At 40.9% G+C, this 22,220-nt stretch overlaps 1 protein-coding gene and 1 long non-coding RNA gene across 5 annotated transcripts in view; one reads left to right on the top strand and one right to left on the bottom strand.

Moving 5' to 3' along the window:
- LOC107516760 overlaps positions 1-7,577 on the top strand; it is a 37,225-nt gene extending 29,648 nt beyond the window's left edge. The window contains exon 3 of the long non-coding RNA XR_001598370.2: positions 6,684-7,577. This is a non-coding gene — a long non-coding RNA (uncharacterized LOC107516760). The remainder of the gene's footprint in view (positions 1-6,683) is intronic.
- Positions 1-22,220, bottom strand: part of MARCHF4 (membrane associated ring-CH-type finger 4) — an 87,222-nt gene that overhangs the window by 48,454 nt on the left and 16,548 nt on the right. The gene's annotated exons all lie outside the window — the stretch shown is intronic.

Raw genomic sequence — 22,220 nt, 5'->3', positions numbered from 1 at the left:
TCTAACTAAATATCAGAAAGGTTGGCACTCCCAAGAGGGGAGAGGGGAAGGTCGAGGGAATTCACAAACTAAGAAATACAAATGCCAATAAACAGAATGGTTAAACTCCTCTAGTCAATAGAGGAATGTTCATTGAAACAACTGTAAGGAACCATTGCTCCCTCATGAAAATGGCAAAGACTGAAGACTCTAATCCCCAGAATCGAGGAGGACAAGGAGAAGTAGGTGTTCTCAGCCCCACTAGTCGCAATGGACGCTGGTGTAACTTCTCTAGAGGACCGAGAGCAAGTCTTAAGGATGCGCACACTCTTCAAGTCTGCAATTCCACTTCTAGGAATTTATCATAAGGAAACACTCCCCGTTCTGCAGAAGGGTTTAACTATGAGACTGTTTGTTATAATATATTCTACCATGATGAAAAACCAGGAGGCGGCCTCAAGAGCTTCATTATACAATGGAATACAACAGTGAAATCATTAGGAATGATTCGTTACATTTATGTTTTATTGACATGAAAATGTGTTCAAGATGGTAAGTGGAAGACGCAGGTTACAAAACGGCACTTATGATAGGATTGTATTTTTTTTTTTAAATATCATGCATGTGCATAGAAACGCCCTTAACATGTTAATAGGTATCTCTGAGTGATGGCATTACATGTAATTTTTACTTTCTTCTTTATACCTTTATATGTTGTATGACCTTTTTAGAATGAACACAAATTATTTTTTATAATAAAAAATAAAGCTGTTTTCAAATTGAGGTGGGTAAAAAAGTGAGTCATCACAGTCCCCTTGGGCCAGAGAGACTAGAAGATGATCCTGGCTATTTCCCTTCCTGGGAGTGGACCTATTGGATCAGCATCGCCTGAGCCCTCAGGAGCAGGACTAATGCCCCCAGGAGGGAACATCCTCCTCCAATCCCTTTCCATCCCCGGTTTAGACACAGTCACCCCATCCACATAAGCCCTCTGCTCAATGTTTTCTCTTTTGCTGAGAAACAAAGCCCTTTGCGTGCTCTGATTCATCGCCCAGTTGGAGGCCAAGTTACTCAGACGCGGACCTCAGACGCAGGTGTCTGGGGTGACACAGTGTGACACAACGCCTCCAATATAAGGGCAGCCCTTCCGCCCTCAAGGCTGTGAAATGTCAAGAGTGATTAGAAAGGTCACTTGTCCTGACAACTCTCTTTGCTTCCTAGCGAGCAGAGCAGGCTTCCCGCTGGGAACGTTCTTAATTGTGCTTCCTGTTGTGGGGTCCTGCCTGCTCACTCCCCATAGAATAAAGGAGGCCCTATCCTCCCCCAAGTCCTTCTCAGACACGGGAAAAACATGCCAAGCATTACAAAACCCTGCAAATCAGAACAGCTCTCTGATTCAAGAAAAAGATAAAAGGTGAAATTCTAGGAAAGGGCCTTGCACGGTAGAAGAAGGAAACAATCTGTAGAGAAAAGAAATATGCAGCCCTGGGGAGCATGTGGGGACTGGGGAGAAGAGGGGTCAGAGGAACAGAGGAGAAAAAATAGACACACCTCAAAGTCACATCCTTAGAGCAAGGGACTAATAGAGAAGTACACAAAGCCATAAAGCATGAACTCTGAAGACCCCCAAGGCAGAAGTTCTCAAACAGCTCTGTGCTTCTGGCCCCAGGCCCGGAAATACCAATTCTGCATGTCAGGAGTGCGGCCCAGAAATCTGCATTCCAGAAGCAGCCAGATTGTCTGTGTACCCTCCTTTGAGAATCCTAGCCTAAAGAATAGGATAAGGATGGGTACGCTTGGGAGACTGGTTGCTGGCGCATCAGGGGAATCTAAGAGGATAGTGAGTGAAGGATGCGATGGGGCGGGAGAGGAAGATTGTCTTAAGAAAGGGGAAGGGATGTGGCTATATAACCCTCTAGCTTCTTGAGGCCAAGCTAGCCCAGAACTGGCCTCTGACACTGTCAAGTAGTTGCAATATTATTTGCAATAGCCAAGATATGGAAACCACCTAATGTATATGAACGTATAAAGCAAGCGTGATATATACATACAGTAGGATGTTATTCAACTTTTAAAAAGAAGGAAATCCTGCCATATGTGACAACCTGGATGAACCTGGAGGACATTATGCTAGGTGAAATAAGCCAGTCACAGAAGGACAAATGGTGCATGATCCCACTTATGTGAGGATATTTAAAATAGTCGAAACCATAGAAATAGACAGTAGAATGGTGGTCATCAGGCTAGAAGGAGGGGGAAATGAGGAGTTGCTGTTCAATGGGTATAGTTTCAGTTATGCAAGACTAATAAGTTTTAGAGATCTGCTCTACAACATAGCACCCGTAGTTAACAATAATGCACTGTTCCTTTAAAAATTTAAGAATGCAGACCTCATGTCAAGTGTTCTTACTACAATCCAAAAAAAAAAAAAAATGATTACCAGGAAAAAGGAGAGTTCTTGTCGAGCGAATGCAACCAGCCCTTCCAAGCTGACCTTAGAGGCAAGCTGTGGAGCTGTGGAAATGATGGGGTGTTGCTCACGGGAACATCTTTCCTTCTTGCAGCAGGAAGCTCGTTACAAGTCACCCACAGAAAGCAAGCAGTTTCCATGTTCTTCATCTCTAGGCTCTGCAGGCTTACAGTTGAGGTTTCTCACCTGTGCACAGCACATCCCTAAAGGAATGTTATACCAAGGGGGCAGGCTACCTCCTCACCACCTCCACTGAGCAAAACGTAAGGGGAAAGGAGCCAAAGCAGAAGCATCATTCAGGAGTCAGATGAGTGTCTCTCAGGCCAGCCACGGCTCTGGGTGCTGGAAATGCAGCAGCAAACAGACCAGAAAAAACCCATGCTTCCCAGTCATTCAGTCCAATGGGAGCAGAGAGAGCACAAATGAGTATTTTAAATATGTATGGCAGGGGTTAATAGATGCTGTGAAAATAAAGCTGGATAAAGGGGTAGAGAGCAATAGAAGCTACTGGAGGCTGATCAAAGAAGGCCCCTCGCAGAAGATGAAATCTGAGCAGCAATAGGAATGAGGTGAGGGAGTGAGCCGTGCGACTGTCAAGGGAAACACTGTCCCAGACAGAGGAGTGCAAGTTCACAGGTCCTGAGGATGGAGCCGGCAGGTGTGGGCAAAAACTGCAGGAATGTCATCATGAATGTGGGGAACGGCAGGCAATGAAATCAGAGAGTCAGCCAGGGGCTCCACACGCAGGGTCTTGTCGATCACAGGTGGGACCTTGGAATAGCTACTGGGGAAGAATTTACAGCTTAAGAAATTTTCTCCCCAAAACTTTAATGATATGACTAAGGAAAAATCATTACTACTACTACTGCTTTAGAGATTGTTGAAAACAGAGATGTTGGAAAAGGAACACAGAAAAATGTGTGTAGTCTATGTTAGAGAGGTGGGATTATGGACTTTCTTTTTTTAAAAAAAAAAATGAATTTGCAATTGCTGCAATGCTTCTAGGATATGCTTTTATAAAAATGAACCCACCACCTCAGGGGCAGGTGGTGCTTCTGTGTCCTTAGTACTTAGAGTTACACCTAGTGCATGTCAGACATGCTTAGATGCCGGTGGACTCAACGAATGGAACCCCTCGATGTGGGTCACGTGTTCTCCCTGTAGCAGGAGAATAAGAACCTCTGCAGGCTCTGCCTGAATCAACTCAATATAATCTTAGTTTCTGTACTTCATCCTCGGAGTTTTGTGCTTTTCAAATTAGCCATGCTTTGCAGAGAGTGTGATGGCTAGAGAAGCACTATGATTTTGAGCTAAGAGGCTCGAGACCTTTTATTGGCCTTGTGGGAATCACAGCAAGCTTGTTGCCTGGTTGCCCCCTGACGTGCTGCACCAATCCGGAAGCCCATATGAGTGTATAAACTGACAACTCCTTGTTCAAGTTCTTCTTCATCTCCCCAGTGGTTCTGGGTGCCGTCAAAGGGAGGGTGACAAATCTGCTTAGAACCCAGAACCATTAAGACACAAAGGTAGATTCAGGAAGGACAAAGAACTCAATGTTAAACTAATCCTTAAATTTTATCAGCTGTTAAGGTATTCGTCCTTTCATATTTTCTGAAAAATATATAAGAAGGGCAGATGTCACTGCTAACTCTTTTTGGCCCACTTCTTATGAGTGCTTAATGCTCCACCTTTCCTATGAACATTCACCTTAGTTAATAAGACAATGTCTATTTATTGAACATCTACCATAGGTCAGGTTCTCTGATAAACATGTCACATAGCTTAATTCACTTAATCCTATGAAAAAGATATTATTACCCCTAGCTTACAAGTTGATGTGACTGAGACTAAGAGACGTTAAATCTTTTGCTCAAAATCACATAGCCAGCAAGTGGGCAACCCAGGTTTAAAACCTAATTCAACCTGATTCCAAAGTCCATATTTTTAACACTATATAGCCTTTTGGGGCAGGTAAGAAATCTTTCTTTTGAATAAGATTTTTAAAAATTCCTCTGAAGTTAAGTAGGACTGGAGAGGAATGATTATGTTGGAATATCAGAGTTGTAATATACACTTCAAACACAAAAGATTGGAGTAAGACAAGAAGGTCATTTAGCCTAGGAAATAGGCTTGCTACTGGTCATAGAAGGGCCTTAACTCCTCATTCAAAACTCTAAGGCTTCCTGCCAATGGCAATCTGGACTACCTACCTCCTATTCATTCATTCATTCATTCGAACAAATATTTAGTTAAAAACCTGCCAAGTTCCAGGCGATAGGAATACAATAAGTACTAGTGGAATGCTTCCCACTCTCATGACGCTTATGGTTTTCTGGGGGATACATATATTTAATAATATATATTCAATTATATATGTTACATACCCATCCAACAATATCCAAAATACACATTAAATTACAATGGCGGTAAGTCCAATAAAAGAGAGCTATGCGGAGCTTTAAGAGAATGTAAGAGGGGATTAGTCTGTCCTTGAAGAAGAGATGCTGGAGCCAAGATATGAATGATGGATAAGAATTAAGTAATCAAGGAGAGGAGGGCAAACACTAATAGAATTACCCAGCCATTCCCATCCTCCATCCCTCTCAGCTTGCCATAGCAGAAACCTGAATCCCGTGAAATAGAGATGGGGCAGTATAGGAAATAGATCCTTCAGGTCTCATTCTTCTAAGAGAATATAGCCCTGGGAACACTGAAAGTTTTATTCAGTGAGGAGAAAGAAGAGATGAGGTGACTAGTGATACAAAACCAAGATCAGGACATTGGTATTTTGTCCTCTGATCTATGTCTTCTGGACTGCTTGGTGACACTGCTAATCAGGCAGGACTCCCACTGTCCCATACACTGCATTTGTGTGAGCTGGAAAAAGATGCCCATTTGTCCAGGAAGATCCAGCCTTGAGCCAGGACACCTGGCTTCAGGACTAAAGCATGAGCTAGATTTCCACCCCTAGGAACCAGCTCCCCCAACCCAAACCAGGTACTCGTGTCCAATGACAGCTGTCACATCCATACATGACGAGCCCGTGAACAGACCTCTGTTACAGTCTCTGTAACTGAGAGCTGTAAAAGGAAGACTAGACTGATCAAAAATCTTGTGCACAATGATGCGTACTCAGGGGTGCATGTGTGTGTGTGCACGCGCGTGTGTGTGTATCCTGGTGAATAAGTGTAAATTACCAAAAGTGGCTAGAGAAGTCCAAAGGAAGTAGCAGAAATGAGAACCAGCTTCTCCTGCAAGGTGTTTCCCAGGACTAACTTATCAAGAAACAAGTAAAAAGGAAGAAAACATTAGGAGAGAAGAAAACTAAAACCAGATGATAGGTAGCTGATGATGAGGTGCCGGGAATAATCAGAGAAGTTAAGCTTGGCTTGGGGTCCCTGGCATCTGACCCAATCCTCGTTTAGAGCAAAGTGTTTTAACGTGGGGTCCGTGGATGAGGGCATCTCTGAACCTCGTGAATTATAGTATTATTGAGCACATCTGTGTTTCTGAACATTTTTTCTGTGGGGAGTGTTCTTAGCATTTGGATTTGAGCATCAGATGCTCAAATTAAGAACTACTGTTATGGAGGTGGCTCCATAGTGTAGTGGTTAGCACGTCTGCTATACACACAGAAGGTCCTGGGTTCGCGCCCCAGGTGTAGCCACAGACCAGGCCCCAGGTGTAGCCACAGACCAGGCCCCGGGTGCACGCTGCAAGCTTGTGGGAGGAGATGCCCTGCCTTCAGAGATCCAGTCCTTAAAAAGGAAAGCGGCAATATCCATAGGACAGAGGTAGAAGTTTGGGGTTGGGAGACTAAAGGGGGGGGTGGGGGAAGGAAAAAAGAAAAAAAAGAACTGCTGGTTTCAAGATATACATTTGACCTGTCTGGATGGACCAGAGTGTATTCTGTAAAGATAGAAACATCTTGCCATGAGATGTCTTTTCAGAAAACAAAGCTATTTACTAGTAAGGCCAGGAAGCCGTAATTTTCCATGAGAAGGAGTTACAGGGGCTTCAGTCTTTCGGTCTTGGATGGAATTTGCCCATCCTGCCCATAAGAACCCAATGGAATCTCTCTGTGGCTTGTTTTCTGAATGAGGGTACCTAAAACTGAATAAGCAAAGTGTGTTCATCAACAGATATTTAAACTGGTACTTCAGTAGGTTACATTTATATCATTTCTGCCTCCTCAAGTTTATAATAATTAATTTCCTCCTTTGCAATCATCCAGATGATTAGAATATTGAATGCAGTGGATGAGAATCTTGGCACTGAAGTCCTTCAATCTTGAGTTCAAGATTTGGCAATTCCAGGTACCAGCTGGAGAAACTGGTAGGTCGTATCATCACCCTGAATTCTGGTTTCAACACCTGGCAAAAATGGCAATAATAATATTACCTACCTTAGAAGGTACTGTGAAGATAAAATAATCCAACTGATCCATGTAAGTGCAGGTTAGAATTATAATTTACCTCATGCCTCCCTTTTTAAATTTTATTTTTACTTTGTGTTTTTTTTTAACTTGAGGCAAAACTTATATACAGTGGAATTCACAGACTTTAAGTGGACAGTTCAATAAGTTTTGACAAACTCATGCATCTTTTTGATAAAAGTGACATGCTTTTTCTGCTGTCTATATTGTGAAACTTTTTTTGTTCCCAAATGTTGAATTATATTAATTTCTAATTTATCTATAAAATCTCCACCCTCTCTCCCTCTGACATACAGACTCTAAGATAGCTCCTCCCCATCCCCAGCTCAGTTTGAAACCTGGAATGAACTCAGGTGCAGTCATTTTTCCCTTCTCCTGCATCCAGGAGAGGCTGTTTTATTTTGGGGTTTCCAGGGAAATTGTGTCTACAACCTCCCTCATCACCTGTTTCACTGCTTAGCAACCCTTAACACTAGAGATTTCTGCCCTTGTGTGTCTATGATTTTTAAATGAGTAATAATAACTAATATCGACATCATGCTTTAGGAAGGGCCACAGATAGATAAGAGATGGGCAGAGATGTATAAACTCGGTAACGTGCGTGCACGTGTGTATGCGTTGAGAATGAGCATGTGGGACACACCTGGGCTGTGATGCTGCAGAGAGTGAGCACCGCTCAGCTCCAGCACCTCGGGTCACGTGTGTGAAGCCAGGTCTACAGCCGCCACATCTTTGGATTTTTTTTTTTTAGAGGGAAAGGCAGAAATCTGTATTTTTATATGAAATATTTTTTTTTTGAAAAATACTCACTTGGTTGAAAAAAAAGAAAGCACTCTGTAGGCATATGCATATATATATATATATATATATATATATATCTCGCTGCCTGCATGCAGCCCTTTATAATCTCTGTTTTAGAATTTACAGTGTTTGCACATTTACTATCTCATTTAACCTTGAATGTGCCTATAAGACAAGTAAAGCAAGCGGGTATACAAGCCAGTTTTTAAGAGCTAAAGAAACTGGGGCTCAGAAATACTGGAGTAGCTGTTCAAGCTACACAGCTGGCGGAACCCGGCTCTGATTGTTCCGCTTCACTCTTTCTCCCGCCACGTCCCAGCGTGGGTTCCGCGGACGTCGCAGCCCTTGTTCACATCTCAGGGGTTGAAGGCCATCATCACCCACAGTTTATCAGTCGTTTACGGAAAATGCATGAAGAAATGAGGAACAACTAAGAGAATAGATGTGTGACTAGAACTGAAAATTGCACAAAACAATAATGATGATATTTTGCAAGGTTTTAGATACTTATAGAATTTAAATCCATAATAAAAATAACAAAAACAGCCAAAAGTGGTTGCCACGAACTGAATGATTGTATCCCTTTCAAATTCATCTGTTGAAATCCTCAATGTGATGATATCAGGGGATGGAGCCTTGGGAGATAATTAGGTATGAGAGTGGACCCCTCATGGATGGAATTAATGCCCTTATGAAAGAGACCCTAAGGAGTTCCCTTGTCCTCTTTCTGCCATGTGAGGATCAATGAGAAGATAGCAGTCTGTGACCCAGAAGTGGGTTCTCACCAGAATCTGACTGTGTGGGTACCCCATCTCAGACTCTCAGCCTCCAGAACTTTGAGGAATAAATTTATATCATGTATAAGCCACCCAGTTTATGGTACTTTGCTATAGCAGCCCAAATTAAGATAGTGGTTTAGAAATTTAAATGCTTTAAGGTCTAACAATTCTTAGCATTGTCTCAAAAATGGGAAAATTACCAATTTATATTAGTCTATGGTATGTAAATGTGACCACTAGGAAAATAAAAAATATATACAAAAAGCTGATAGAGGGGGAATATACTGGTTTAATACAAATGAAGGCAAGAAAGGAGAAAAAATGTAAATCAGATAGGACAAACAGAAAACAATGGAAAAATGGTAGCTCTAAACCCAATCATATTAGTAATTATATTAAATATAAATAGACTAAATCCTGCAATTAAAATATAAACATTGTCAGATTAGATAAAATTTCAAAATCCAATTATATGTTCTTTAAATATAAGGACATAAAAGATTGAACGTAAAGGATAGAAAAAGATAGACCTTGTAGGCAATAACCAGAAGAAAACTATGTAGCTATACTGATATCAGTTGAAGTACACTTTAGAGCATAAAGCACTACTAGAGACAGAAGGGACATTTTATAATGATAATATGGTCAATCTATCAGGAATATACAATAATTCTTAATTTATATATGACTTACACATAACTCAAAAAATATAAAGCAAAAATGGACAGAATTAAAGGAAGAGGGGAAAAGCTAAAATCACAGAGGAAAACTTTAACAGATTTCCCTTAGTAATTGATAGAATAAGCAGATAAAAGAAAATCCATAAGGATACGAAAGATCTGAAAAACAAAATTGACAAACCAATTTCACTTACAGATATAGGTAAAACACTGCTCATACTGATGATAAAATATACATTGTTTTAAAGTATACATGAGAACTTTCCCAAATTTGAATGTATATTATAGTTTAATAGAAAGTGCTAAGAAAATGTAAAGAACCGAAATCAATCAGAATTTTCTCTGAATATGTCAAATAAGAATAGAAATCAATTTTAAAAATGACTAGACTATAACCAAATTTTTGAGATTAAGTAATAAGCTTCTAAATAATCCACAAGTCAAAGAAGAAATCACAATGGAAATTTCAACTTTTAATAATAAAAATAAGGTATTGAAAAGGGTAATGCAACTAAAGCTTTACTTAGAGCCTTATACATTTATATCACAAAAAAGAAATGCTAAAAAAATCAGCAATCAAAGCATTTATCTGAATAATTTAGAAGTATAACAGCAAATGAGACCCAAAATAAGTAGAAGGAAGGGAATCATGAAAATAAGATCAGAAATTAATGAAGTAGAAAACAAATGCACATTAGAGAAAACCAACAAAGCCAAAAACTGAATCTTTGTAAAGAATAATAAAATTGATAGATCTCTAGCAAGACATGTCAAGACAAAAAGAGGAAAAACACAAATTACCTATATCATGTATAAAATTCACCATAGACTTTTAAGACATTAAAAAACTGATAACGGAGTATTATAAATCTCTGTGCTAAAATTTTTAGAAAATTTAGGTGAAATAGACAACTCTCTAGAAAAGTATAACTTACAAAATTAACATAAAAGAAATAGAAAATCTGAATGTCTCTGTATCTACTAAATAGATGAAATTTGTAATAAAAAATCTTTACACAAAGAAAACTACAGGCTCCAATGGCTTCACTGGTAAATTATCCCAAATATGTTAGAAATATATAGTATCAATATCACTCCACCAAAAAAAAAAAAAAAGAGAGAGAGAATAATACATTCTATAAAGCCAGTATAACTTTGACACCAAAACCTGACATGGACTCTTAAAAAAAGAAAATTTCTGTCCAATTCTTCTATGAACATTACACAAAAATCCTAAATAAAATATCAGCAAATTAAATTCAGTGATACCTAAAAAGGATAATACATCAGAGCCAAATAAGTGTATTCAGAAATGCAGGGACTATTTAACAAGTAAAAACCAGTCAATGTAGTTCACCTCATAAATATAATAAATATGTTTATTTATAAAGGAGAAAAATCACATGACTATCTTAATAGATGAAGAAAAAAATGTTTAATAAAACTTAAGACCCATTCATGATTAAAACTTTCAGTGAAGTTCAAATGGAAGAGAATTTCCAAATCTTTTATGGACTATAAAAAATCTAAAGCAAAAAATAATACTTATTGGAGAAATATTGAAAGATTTACCTCTAAAATCAGAAATGAGACAAAGATGCTCACTATCTATTTCTATTCAAACCATCCTAGAAGTCTTAGCTACTTCAATAAATCAAGAAAAAATATAAATTTTATAAGAATTGGAAAGAAAATTGCCATTATTTGTAGTCAATATAATTATTTACATAGGACAAAATAATCTACAGATTATTATAATTAAAAATGGATTTTGCAAAATTTCTTGATTTTTTTATGACTAATAGAATACCAATTTATATGTTAGTGGCAAACAAAAAGTAAATTTTAATTTTAAATGGAATTATTTAGAATAGTATCAAGAATTTCTAATACTTAAAAATAAATTTATGAAAGATGTTCATTTCCTTACATGCATCTATGGAGTCAATGCAATACCAATCAAAATCTCATTTTTCTATGGAAACTGACATGTCAATTCTAAAATTTATGTGAGCCAAGAAGAACCAATACAATCTCGAAGAAGAACAAAGCTGTTTGCATACCTGATATCAAGACTAATGATAGAGGATAGAGCCACCGTTCTTAATTCAGTTTAGTACTGAACAAATTCCGAAACTAGTGGAACAGAGTAGAGCACTCAGAAACAGGCCCATATATACAATTCCATGATTACTAGACACATATGAATTTGTAGGGCAGTGGGGGAAAGCCTGTCTTCTCAATAAGTGGTGTTGTGTCGATTGCATATCAATATGAAAAAAAATAAATCTTGAATACACAAAAATCAATTCTAGATGCATTATAGTTCTAAGTGTGAAAATAAAATCTATAAAGCTTCTATAAGAAAACAAATATATTCATGCTCTTTGGGATAGGAGAACTTTTTTTTGACAAAACACACAAAGAGCACTAACCATAGACGGAAAAAAAAAAAAAAAACTGGTAAAATTAAGAACTCTAATTCATCCAGAGACTTAATTTAGAGAGTAAAAAGGCAAGCCCCAGAATAGAAGATATTTGCACAACATGTATATGACAAAGGACTTCAATCCAGAATTCATAAAGAACTCTTCCAAATCCAAAAGAAAGAGACAGATAATTTAATAGAAAAATGGGTAAAAGTCTTGAACAAGTATTTCACAAAAGAAGATGGCCTAAGGGCCAATAAATTTATGAAAAAATGCTCAGCTTCAGTGATCATTAAAAAAATCGATTTGAAGCTACAGTGAGATACCATGTAACTCCACTGGATTGGTTAAAATTAAAACTGTAAAAGACCAGGTATGGGAGAAGCCATGGAGCATCCGCACTGCAGGGGGCAGGGTATAAATCCGTACACCAAATATAGAAATTTGCTTGGCATTCTCTGCTCAAGTGGAACATGCACACCCCTTTTCCCAGCAATTACTGGGTGCATGAATCCTAAAATCCTCAGTTGCTCCCACTTTACTCATTTCTTTCTGCTCTAAAATCAATTCTTTGGACCCCATTTTCTCTAAAAGCCCCTAACTTTCTTCTCACCTGTTCTCCCACAGGGCCATGAAGGGAGCTTCCATTCTCCTACGTGTTATCTTGTGCAGGCCTTTGGGAGACACCTGTCCCTAGAACATCTCCCCAGCTAATTGTAAAGAGGGTTCCCCACACCCTCAGGAACAGACCTGAACCTGGAGTCACTCCCACAAGGACTGTAGGACCATATCTGTGATGCAGTTCCATTGGGTCCCCTACCTCACTCCCCTAAATCTAGGCCTAAAATATCCTTGCTGAAACGATTTTCTTTTTTAACAACAGCTGATGTTGGCATGGTAGGCAGACTACGGACCCCAAAGATATCCATATCCATATCCTAGAGAGCCCATGAATATATTACATGACAAAAGAGAACTAAGATTCCTAATCAGTTGGCCTGAAATTAGAGGGAGTAGCCTAGATGATCCAAGTGGGCCCCACCTAATCACACAGGCCCTTAAAAGTGGAAGAGAAAGGCAGAGGAGCAGATCAGAGAGAGTGTGAGAAGGACTGACTGCTGTGGCTGGCTTAAAGGTGGAGAAAGGGGGTGATAAGCCAAGGACTGTGCTGGCCTCTGGAAGCCAAGAAGGCCCTCAGTTGACAGGCAGCAAGAAAACAAGGACTTCCATCCTGTAATTACAAGGAATTGACTTTTGCCAACAACCTGAGTGAGCAGAAACGAATTCTCCCTTCAGGCATCCAGAAAGGATCACAGAGTGCCAACATCCTGATTTGAGTCTGGTGACTTCACACATAGATAACTGTAAGACAATTAATTTGTGCTATTTTTTACTACATATGTGGTAATTTGTTCCAGCAGCAATTGAAAACTAGGGTAGTGGCAAGGATGTAAGGAAACAGGACTTTCACAAGGAGGCAAGGTGTTTTATCAGAAAAGGATCTACTAAAACATGGATTTTCCAAATAGCCAGTTAATTCAATAAGTCAGCACATTGACAAAATTCACCCTGAAAATAACCTATAGATCCTGAGTGCTGTGGAGATTGTTATGGAGATGGAACTTCTAGTAATATATATGATTTATATGTTGGAAAAATAAATAGTAATATCAACTTGGTTTTACTACTTATAGCTTAAACTATTATATTAAAAATGGTAAAACTGGTCAAAACAGAAAAAAAAAAGATATCAACGACAGAACAGAATCATGAGATCTGCCACACATTAGCCATACATATGAAATAATTGATGAGAGACCCAAACATTAATTGACACCACATTTTATAAGCTCCAGAAGATGGGCTAAGCATGAAAAAAGCAGAAACAATCACATCAATTAATTCTGGAAATTCAAAATTAAAGCCGATATGCCATTTGAGGAGCTGATAAAAAAAAAATGCCCCAAATGATTAAAGATCAGATAAATAAAATTACATACAAAAGTCCAAAATAAACCTATCATGGGAGAAATGCTGAAATTTAAAAATTTAACTGCTAGAAATGCATGAAGTCTGATATGCAATTTGGGGAATTAGCAAATGAATACTACAAATGCATATAATTAAAAAAATATGAAAGATATTCTCCAGCATACTAAAGAAATCGGAAGAAACAATCCCATCTTTATGAAATCTTGACATTTTGGTTTCTAACAAGAAGTAATTGGGATACAATAATTTAGTGGAAGTTTGTAGAAGTCTTGACATGGAGGAGCATGCAGCAGAAAAAGAATACAAGAATCCAGAAGAGATTACTATGATGAACAGTATCATGAGTGCCTCCGATTTGATGGACGTTAACCCTCAATATAAAATTACTGAGGAAGGATGAAAAGTAAATTTGTTGCTAATTCTAAAAATGCTCAACGTTTTTAATCTAAGTGGAAAACTTAGAAGTAACAATAGTACCCCTATCACGTGTTAAATTTTGTTTAGTAATTGCTAGAAATAAATTAAAGGGACTATTGAGAAATTAGCTAAAATCTCATTAAAATGTTAAAAGTGTGACAACAGAAAATGATGTAAAAAAGAATTCCGAAGAAATTAGTAAAAAATAGGATTCCCATTAAAATGCCAACATTTCGGTTTCTAATGATACTCTCTCACACAAAACTCCAACATTTCAACCAACTGAGTAATTCTTAAACTGCTGCTGTAAAGATGAAACAAAAACCAGTCCATTCAAATTCTATTGCCATCTCCAAAAGCCATGAGAAAATCTTTCCCTGCAGAAATTGCTTTACAGCAGTGCTAGTCAGGACATTTGTTAAATTATTTATTCTATTAATTGGTCATTTAATGAATTGGCTTTGGCTCTATCTATCTATCTATTATCTATCTATCTATCTATCTATCTATCTATCTATCTATCTGTCTATCTAGCATCTATCCATCTAATCTATTTTCCTAACTGTCCATTACATGAATTGGTCATTTGATGAATTGATTTTCAGCAAAATAGCATTAGATTAGTTCAGTGTTGGTAAGAGCCATTTCCTCTATAGCAAATGGGAACTGCACATGATTTTTTTTTTAAAAAAAGCTTTCTAGAAAGCAATTTGGCAATCCTTGTTAAAAGCTATAAAATGTGCATGTTCATTGACCAGTAATTCCACTTCTAGGACATTATTCTAAAGAAATAATGACAATGTGCAAAAACAATTAGGTTACACGGGTTTCATAATAAAATATTCTAGTGTAGTAAATATTAAAGACAAGCTAGAAATTTAAACGATAGGGGGTTAATTAAATAAATCAAGTGAATGTATACAGTGGACTATTATAAAGCTTTATAATTTGCGCTATAAAGAGTATTTAATGTCTTAGAAAGTTGTTCAAGAATCATTGTTAAGTTTAAAAAAATAGGTTATGAAACAGACTGATACTACCCTAGTAAGAAAAAAAAAAAAATGCCATATGTGTATGAGTGAGTGGATAAACTCCAAAATATTTACCGTGGTTATTTTGGGAGTTGGCATGATGGATAATTTTTCTTTTTCTTTTTCTTTTTTTTTTTTTTTTTTTTTGCTTACCTGAATTTTCTAAATTTTCCACACTGAATATGTGTTCTTTTTATAAAAAGAAAAAGTTAAAATTTGTATTCATCCCCTAGCTTAGAAGCCAGAAGGTCTGACAGTCCTCACTATGTATGTAACCTTGAAAAAGCCCCTACACTTCTCTCCAAACCTTCACACTTCTTTTCCTTGTACTTCACACCTCTCTCCTGGTCTTTCCTTTCCCTTCACTAAGATTCTGTTAGTGAGTCACTACTTCCAGGAATCCATATCTCATGAACTCTGGCATTGCTTGGAGACTGTTTTGAACAGTTATATGTTGCATGTTGACTTACAGAACTTTCATCCAATCATTGTTAAGTGACAGGCACTCGTGAGCAAAGGACACAAGAGGAGGAAATGCTCCTAGGACCTCTTAACTGCAATTGATAAACACTCTACTAAAAGTATGAGCAAGGTGGTGTAAGTTCACAGAGGTCAGTGGTAACTTCCAGAAGAGGTGAGACTCTGACAGGAGGAACAGCATGGGCTTGCCATGATATGGAATGTTTACTACAACTAAGCACCTTATCTCATATCAACCTCGCAACAATCACACCCAGTCGATCATCAGGCATCCACTCCCTTTCTTCATGTTTTCTTAAGCAGTTGAGAACACTACAATTTAAGAGTGTAAATAATGTTCCCCAGGTCCCTGGGTGGTTCACTTCCTGCCTTGCCCTGTTCTGCATCATGTCTCAGGACAATGACCCTTGAAAACTACAATTCCCAGGCTCCATTGCCAGTTGGTTTAGAGAAGTGGAAGGCTGGAGGGTGGGAAGTAGGGAGAAGCCAGGGTAGTTCCTCAGTCCTTCCCAGCTTCAGGTAGCAACTCCAGCAGTAGCTGTTTAGCTTTCTTAGTTTCAGCCCACCCACCTCAGTGGTCCCAGATCCCACCAGGAAGCCTGGATTCCCGGGCTGCAATAATCCACCTCCTTTCTCTGTTTCTCTAGTTTTGAGATGGCACCACCTTACTACGTTGCTTCTTTGTTTTACCTCAACTTCTCTTGCTTGGACTTACAGCTCCACTGAAACCTTTGTAACTAATTCCCCCATGAGCTATAGGGCGTGGACTCTGCTTTCGTAAACAGACCCTCATCCATATAGCCACAGAGCTAATCATTGGCTGAGCTAGGACTCTTAGGGCTCGCAGACTCCAAAGTCTGCAAAGATGATAGTCCACATCCACTGGGTACCTACTAAGTGCCAAGGTCTTTAAATGGATCATCTATTTAATCCTCACAACCCTATAAAGTGGGTGCTATTTTTATCTCCCATTTACAAGAGAAGAAGTTGAGGCATAGAAAGTAAAGTAACTCTCCCAAAGACACAGTAGAGGTGGACTCAGGTAGTTTGGGTCCAGAGTTTGTGTTCCTAACCTCTCTGCTGACCCCAGGTTGGACAGCAGAGAGTAGGGAGGTGGGAGAGAGTCTCAAGAAAGGTGAGAGTTAAGCACAGAGAAAGAACACAAGGGTGACCTTGGACCAGTTTCTGACCTTCATTGCTGCAGTTTCTAAGCTACAGTTTGAAAGGACAGACTTAGTCACCAAGACCCCGCCCTGACGATCCCCCCGCCCCCCCCCCACCGCCTGCCCCCCAGTAAGAGCTCCATCATCTGTGGGAGAAGAAAGTGCTCGGCCTCCGACAGAAGAAAAGATGCCAAGAAATCTAAGGTGCAGTGTTCCTCAACCCTTCTCAGCACCTCTCTCAGCTCCTCACCTCTGCTTTCCCTTTCTCCTGCCCTCCATCTTCAACTGGGAAAAGCCCATGATCCACTTCGGAACACCCACCCATCCTCTGGCTCCGGTGCCCTTGCCATTTGCACATCTAGCAGAGACTTCAGGTTGCTCTGACTCTAATTAGCAGGTACTAAGCAGTTTCCACATAGCTTAGTAAATACGTCAAAACACAAAATCCATTCATTCTTTCACCCCACCCCACCCCCTCCTTTTTAAGGACACTTTTTTCTCTTAGCTGCTCAGCTGAGATTTGTTTTTCTTCAAAAAGAGGGAAAGTGGCATTAACACAGGGAGCCTGGCAGTTTTACAATCCTTTTCAAACCCTCACCTGCCCTCCTGGTCATTCATCCATCTGCACATTCGTTCATTCATTTGCCCACTATGGGGTGGGCACTGACTGGGGAATTGGGTTTTATTGGGGCCTCTCAAGTACAAAGCTGGCATCAGGAGGGATCCCATGGAGACCCTCCAGGAGACCCCATTATCACCCAGGACTCTACCGGGGCGACAGGGAACCACAGAACCCGAGGGGAGTTGTGCATTTAATTTCCACCCTCTCTCTGGGCTCCTGCTGGAGTGATTGGAAAACAATTCCTTAAATCAGGCCGCAGCTGGCTCGCTGCCGCCGGCTCCGCCCCCAGCATCCTCCCGCTTTCCCTCAGAGTCGCTTGGATGGGAGAAGCTGAATTTTCAGCCAAAGCTGCCTCCTTCTTTCCCGCACTTCTCCAGCGCCTTCCCTCAGACCCCGCGCCCCAAACAAAGGAAACAGGAAGTGCAGAGGGTGGGGCCGGCTGTTCAGATCTATCTTTCCCCAGAGCATCATCACCAAGCCGGCTGCCAGATCGGTTTTGCAGCCTGGGCTCTGGGAACCATGCTTCGTTTTCACAGCCCAAATGAGGGGCCTCTGGGTGGGCTGGGGGGAAATCTTTCCCATCTGCGTTGTTTGTTTTAATGTAGGATGACACATGAATATAAAACCCAAAATTATTTTGAAGGGCTGGCCGTTCAGTTTCGACCAGGAACTCGCACGTGATGCCCTCCTCGGCCTTCACTCTGACAGTGTCTTGGGGGAGGGAAGAGAAAGAGGCAGAGGGGCCTCCCCTCCTGAATCTCCACCCGGATCCGGTCAAAGCCAGTGATTTCAACTGATACCCCTGACCCTTCTTTTGCAAGCGGGCCACGTGGCTGCTGCCTGCACCAGCCTGAGCCATCCCCACGGCTTAGCCATCCCTGGGTCCCACCCACATTCCATCACTCCAGCACACACTCTGCACTTACAATGTTCTGAAGAACACGTGGCCATAAAGAGAAAGAAAATGATTCTTGGCCTTGAGGAGCAGCTCTTGGCTGTAGGACAGAAATATATAATTCAAATTTCAACAGAGGAAAGGGGATGCATGAAAGAGTTTTTGGAGCCACCGAATACTGGGGCTGGCGCGAACTTGGAAGCTACGCTAGCCCAGCCTGCCCAGTGATATGAAAAGTGAGGCCCAGAGAAGTGAAACAGCTTGCCCAAGGTCACGCAGCCAGGAGCAGCCAAGGACTCACTTTGAGGCCTCCTGGTTCGTCGAATTGGACGTCTGCGCATTTCTTTCCAGGCTGTGGACAGTTCCACAGTCATCAGTTCCCTCTTCCTCCTCCTCATTAACCTCTGAATCATTTAGTTTTCTCAAAGAACTAAGGACACTCCTGCTATCAAATCCCCACAACTTTGTCCTCCTCCAGTGTCGGGTCCTCAAGAGCCCAGGGCCCAGGAAAGCAGTTGCTAGAACATTTCCAAGGAGATAGGCAGGTGGTGAGGAGTGCCAGCAGAATCATTTTCATTAATTTATACCATTTGGAAGCTCCTCCAATCTGCCTGCTCCCTGCTGGTCCTTCTATGTCCTGACTGAGATTGCTGTTCTGTTTGTTTCTATTGTCTGAGAAATAAAATGGTTTTGATTACACCCACGGTCTTTTATGCATGACTGCTTTTGGCTGCCCATCAGGCAGAAGGCACCATCTGTATTCCTCTGCCACTGGTTTCTGCAAGAGGCCTCCTTTCTGCTGAGGGGCTTGGGCCCAGGGACGCCAGATCCTACCCCGCTCCCAGTGACTGGGTGTGGATTGAGGAGTTGGGGGAGAACTGAGTAAAAGGGTGGGTCAGTTTCCTGTTAGCCTCAAAGGGTAGAGAGAATAAGGGGAAAGAGAGGAAGCTAACATTTCTGAAGGCATAAGATAGAGTCATCAGTCAGTCAGTCAACAAACAACACAAATTCCCATACATCTGGGCATTGATGTTATTCAAAACATTTAACAACTGGAGCTGCACAGATGGCAACCAATCAGCTGCCCTGTATCCCTGAGAAGGATCCCAGAGCCCTTTCTCTATTGCTAGATCATGGTGAGTTCAGAGAAGTAGAGCCCAGACAGCAGATGCTTGCCCACTGGTACAGAAGAATTGCAATATTACAGCAAAATTGAATGTCAGCCATATACACAGAGGGTCAGGTTAGGGGGTTGGAGAGGGACTTAGCAAACTGCACATAGTCAGGGAGCCAACCACTACTTGGCAAGAGCCCATAACTGTCTCATGGGACGAAAGGGCCCAAAGATCCTGGATCTTCCAGTTTTTCAAGACTCCGTTCTGGAGTGTGTATGTGTGAACTCTTTTGATTAAAAATAAATTGTATACCCAGACTGGGTCAAAAAAAAAAAAGTATCTCTGCCCATAATCCCAAGAGCCCACGTTTTAAGCCCTCTACCCTTATGATACCAGGAACTGCAGTGCACATTACAGGTTAAACAGCAGTTAAGAATCTTCACAACCACCCATAAGGTTCATGCTTTTCCCTCCAGTTGACAGATGAGAAAAATCGAAGATGAGTTTTCGATGGGGTGGCAGGAACCCACAAGGGCACCTGTCTGATATAAGAGAATATGGCCGGTTGAAACCAAAACTGCCTTCTCCAAGAGGGGAAAAACATCCTTGGATGCAAAAATGTCCTGGTGTTCCATTCAGCGACCCGTCCTGTTAATGGATGGGCCAAGGCTCAGGGCAGACCCTACAGAGGGACCAGCAAAGGAGCTGGAGGTGGCCATGACTGGCCTAGAATGGCTATGGGATTTGTGAGGAAGGGGGTATAAATCTATATGAGGAAGTAGAAATGGGGCGAGTGTTCTAGAGATCCTGGGGTGTATTCTAGACAGAGGAAAGAGCAAATTTGGGTCATGGAGGGGAAGTCAGGGACCTTGCAAAGGGAGTCAGGGGGTAGACTGACGTTTTATTTTCTACATGCCTGCAGTAAAGGTCCAATGCCACCATCTTCTCTGCAGTGGATCTGAGGTGTATGCTGGTTACCACACGCAGCAGTACACCCCACCCTTGAATATACTTGCTGCACCTGGGCTTGAACCCAGTCTGCTTCCACAGGTCTCCGGTGGGCCCACCAGGTGGTGGATGGACTCTTGTGTTCCCCTTTTACAAGACTGTACTGTAATGGCAAAGTTAGAAGAGAGGCGGCATGGAGGAGAAGGACCAGCCAAGCAGAAGGATTGGCTCGGCAAAGAGGATCGAGACGGGCATGTGCATGTTTCAGGGAGAAACAGCAAGTCACTCCACTGTCCAGAGGGCAGGGACTGGTGGAAAGTGGAGGCTTAAGTGAAAGGCTGTGGCCAAGTTGAAGGACCTTCCGGGCACTGAAACCAGAGCTGAGCTATTTTATTCGGTTGACAATAGGGAGCCATAGAAGGTTTGGTAGCAGGGTGTCTGATGAATTAGGAGGCTAGAAGTTAATATCCGAGTTCCTAAGTTGTACCAGCCCCTTTATATACCCTTTGTCCAGCTTTATATATGTTCTTTATGTATCTTTTAACTAATCTTAAAAACAGCCCTCTGAGAAAAGTATTAACTATTTCCACTTTGCAGGTAATGATATTGAAGCTCAGAAATGTCAAACAACATTCCTGAGGTCATGCAGTTAGTTAGGAGCCTGTTGTAATACTCTGGGTATCAATACTAATATCCTTAACTGCAAATGAAGCAAGAGGAAATGCAGCGATATGGGAAATGTCGTGTTCACTTTCCAGCTTGGCAGTACTGAAAGGTGGACTAGAACAGGAATTTCTACTAATCCATAGCAAAAATACACACTTAACAATACTTACCCTTCTGACATGTAATGTACTCAAATTTTTTTCTATTCTATTCTAGTATATTTTGTGGTGAGGCAAGGGCTGGAGAAAGGGAAGGCTGGTTGCAACCCAATCATGCAATTGATTTCATGACCCCCAAGTTGGGACAGGAAGCAAATAGAACAGAATTCGAGCAGCCAGCCAGCCCTCATACTCACTGCACATGGACATTCACACAAACACAGCCAAGCGAGGAAATCATACAAGCAAGAAGAGGAGAATCAAGTATGTCTCCTATGCAGAGGAATCAAGGAGGACAGGCTTCTAAAACGCCACTCGTCTCTAAAATTCGGTCATCGAGGACCTCCCAGGGAATATTTTCAGTCAGCGGTGGAGGTGAAAATCAGACAGCGCAACAGAAGACAGCAATGAATGACAGCACTGCACCTTCAAGGGTGTTTTGAAGACCTGAACATGTCTGCAGAGGAGAGGGAGTCAGTAAAGAGGAAATGATGGAACGTGTCCGAGAGTGATATGTATGGGTGCAGGTGGACAAAGTGAAGTTCCCATGGAGATGGAAGATGCTAGGGAAAATGAACCATTGCAAAGCACTGGTGTGGTCACTATGGGAAGGAGACAAATAGGAAGGAGGGAAGGGAGAGACTAGGTACAGACAGACATTTGCAGAAGTGCAGAGGGAATGATGTCGGGTGGAAGGGGGGAGATGATGGAACGTGAAGGGCTTATCCCAATTTTCTCAGTTAAGTTAGAGGCAAGGTCATCTGTTGAGAATGAGGTTGGTACTTGATGGGAATGAGAAATGTTTTGAACATCTGCTAGGAAGCATCAAGGAGCAAGGAAGTTAAGAGAAATTCTGAGTAGTTGGGGGATCAATCTAAATGATTCAGCCTGTGAACCCTGAGATTTGCTAGTTTCAGAAGACCTCTGCTCTTTTCTAGAAGACTCTTCCACAGCAGCGACTCCCTTCTCTCCCCAAAATTGAGCACTGGGTTCCACAACCCTGAGGGCTCAAGGGATGTTGTTGATTGCCTACTAAACTGCCAAAGAATGCAAACCATTATGTCCTGATTTTTTTTTTTTTTTAAGAATCTTGCCTCTAGGCTTTCCAAAATAAGCTCCTTCTTTTGGGTTTCTGATTCCAATTCCAATAAATCTCTTGA

The sequence above is a fragment of the Rousettus aegyptiacus genome, unplaced genomic scaffold, assembly GCF_014176215.1.
Source record: "Rousettus aegyptiacus isolate mRouAeg1 unplaced genomic scaffold, mRouAeg1.p scaffold_m13_p_2, whole genome shotgun sequence".
Lineage (NCBI taxonomy): Eukaryota > Metazoa > Chordata > Mammalia > Chiroptera > Pteropodidae > Rousettus > Rousettus aegyptiacus.
Note: the sequence above shows the minus strand (reverse complement) of the source record. Positions and strands in the feature narration are given on the sequence as shown.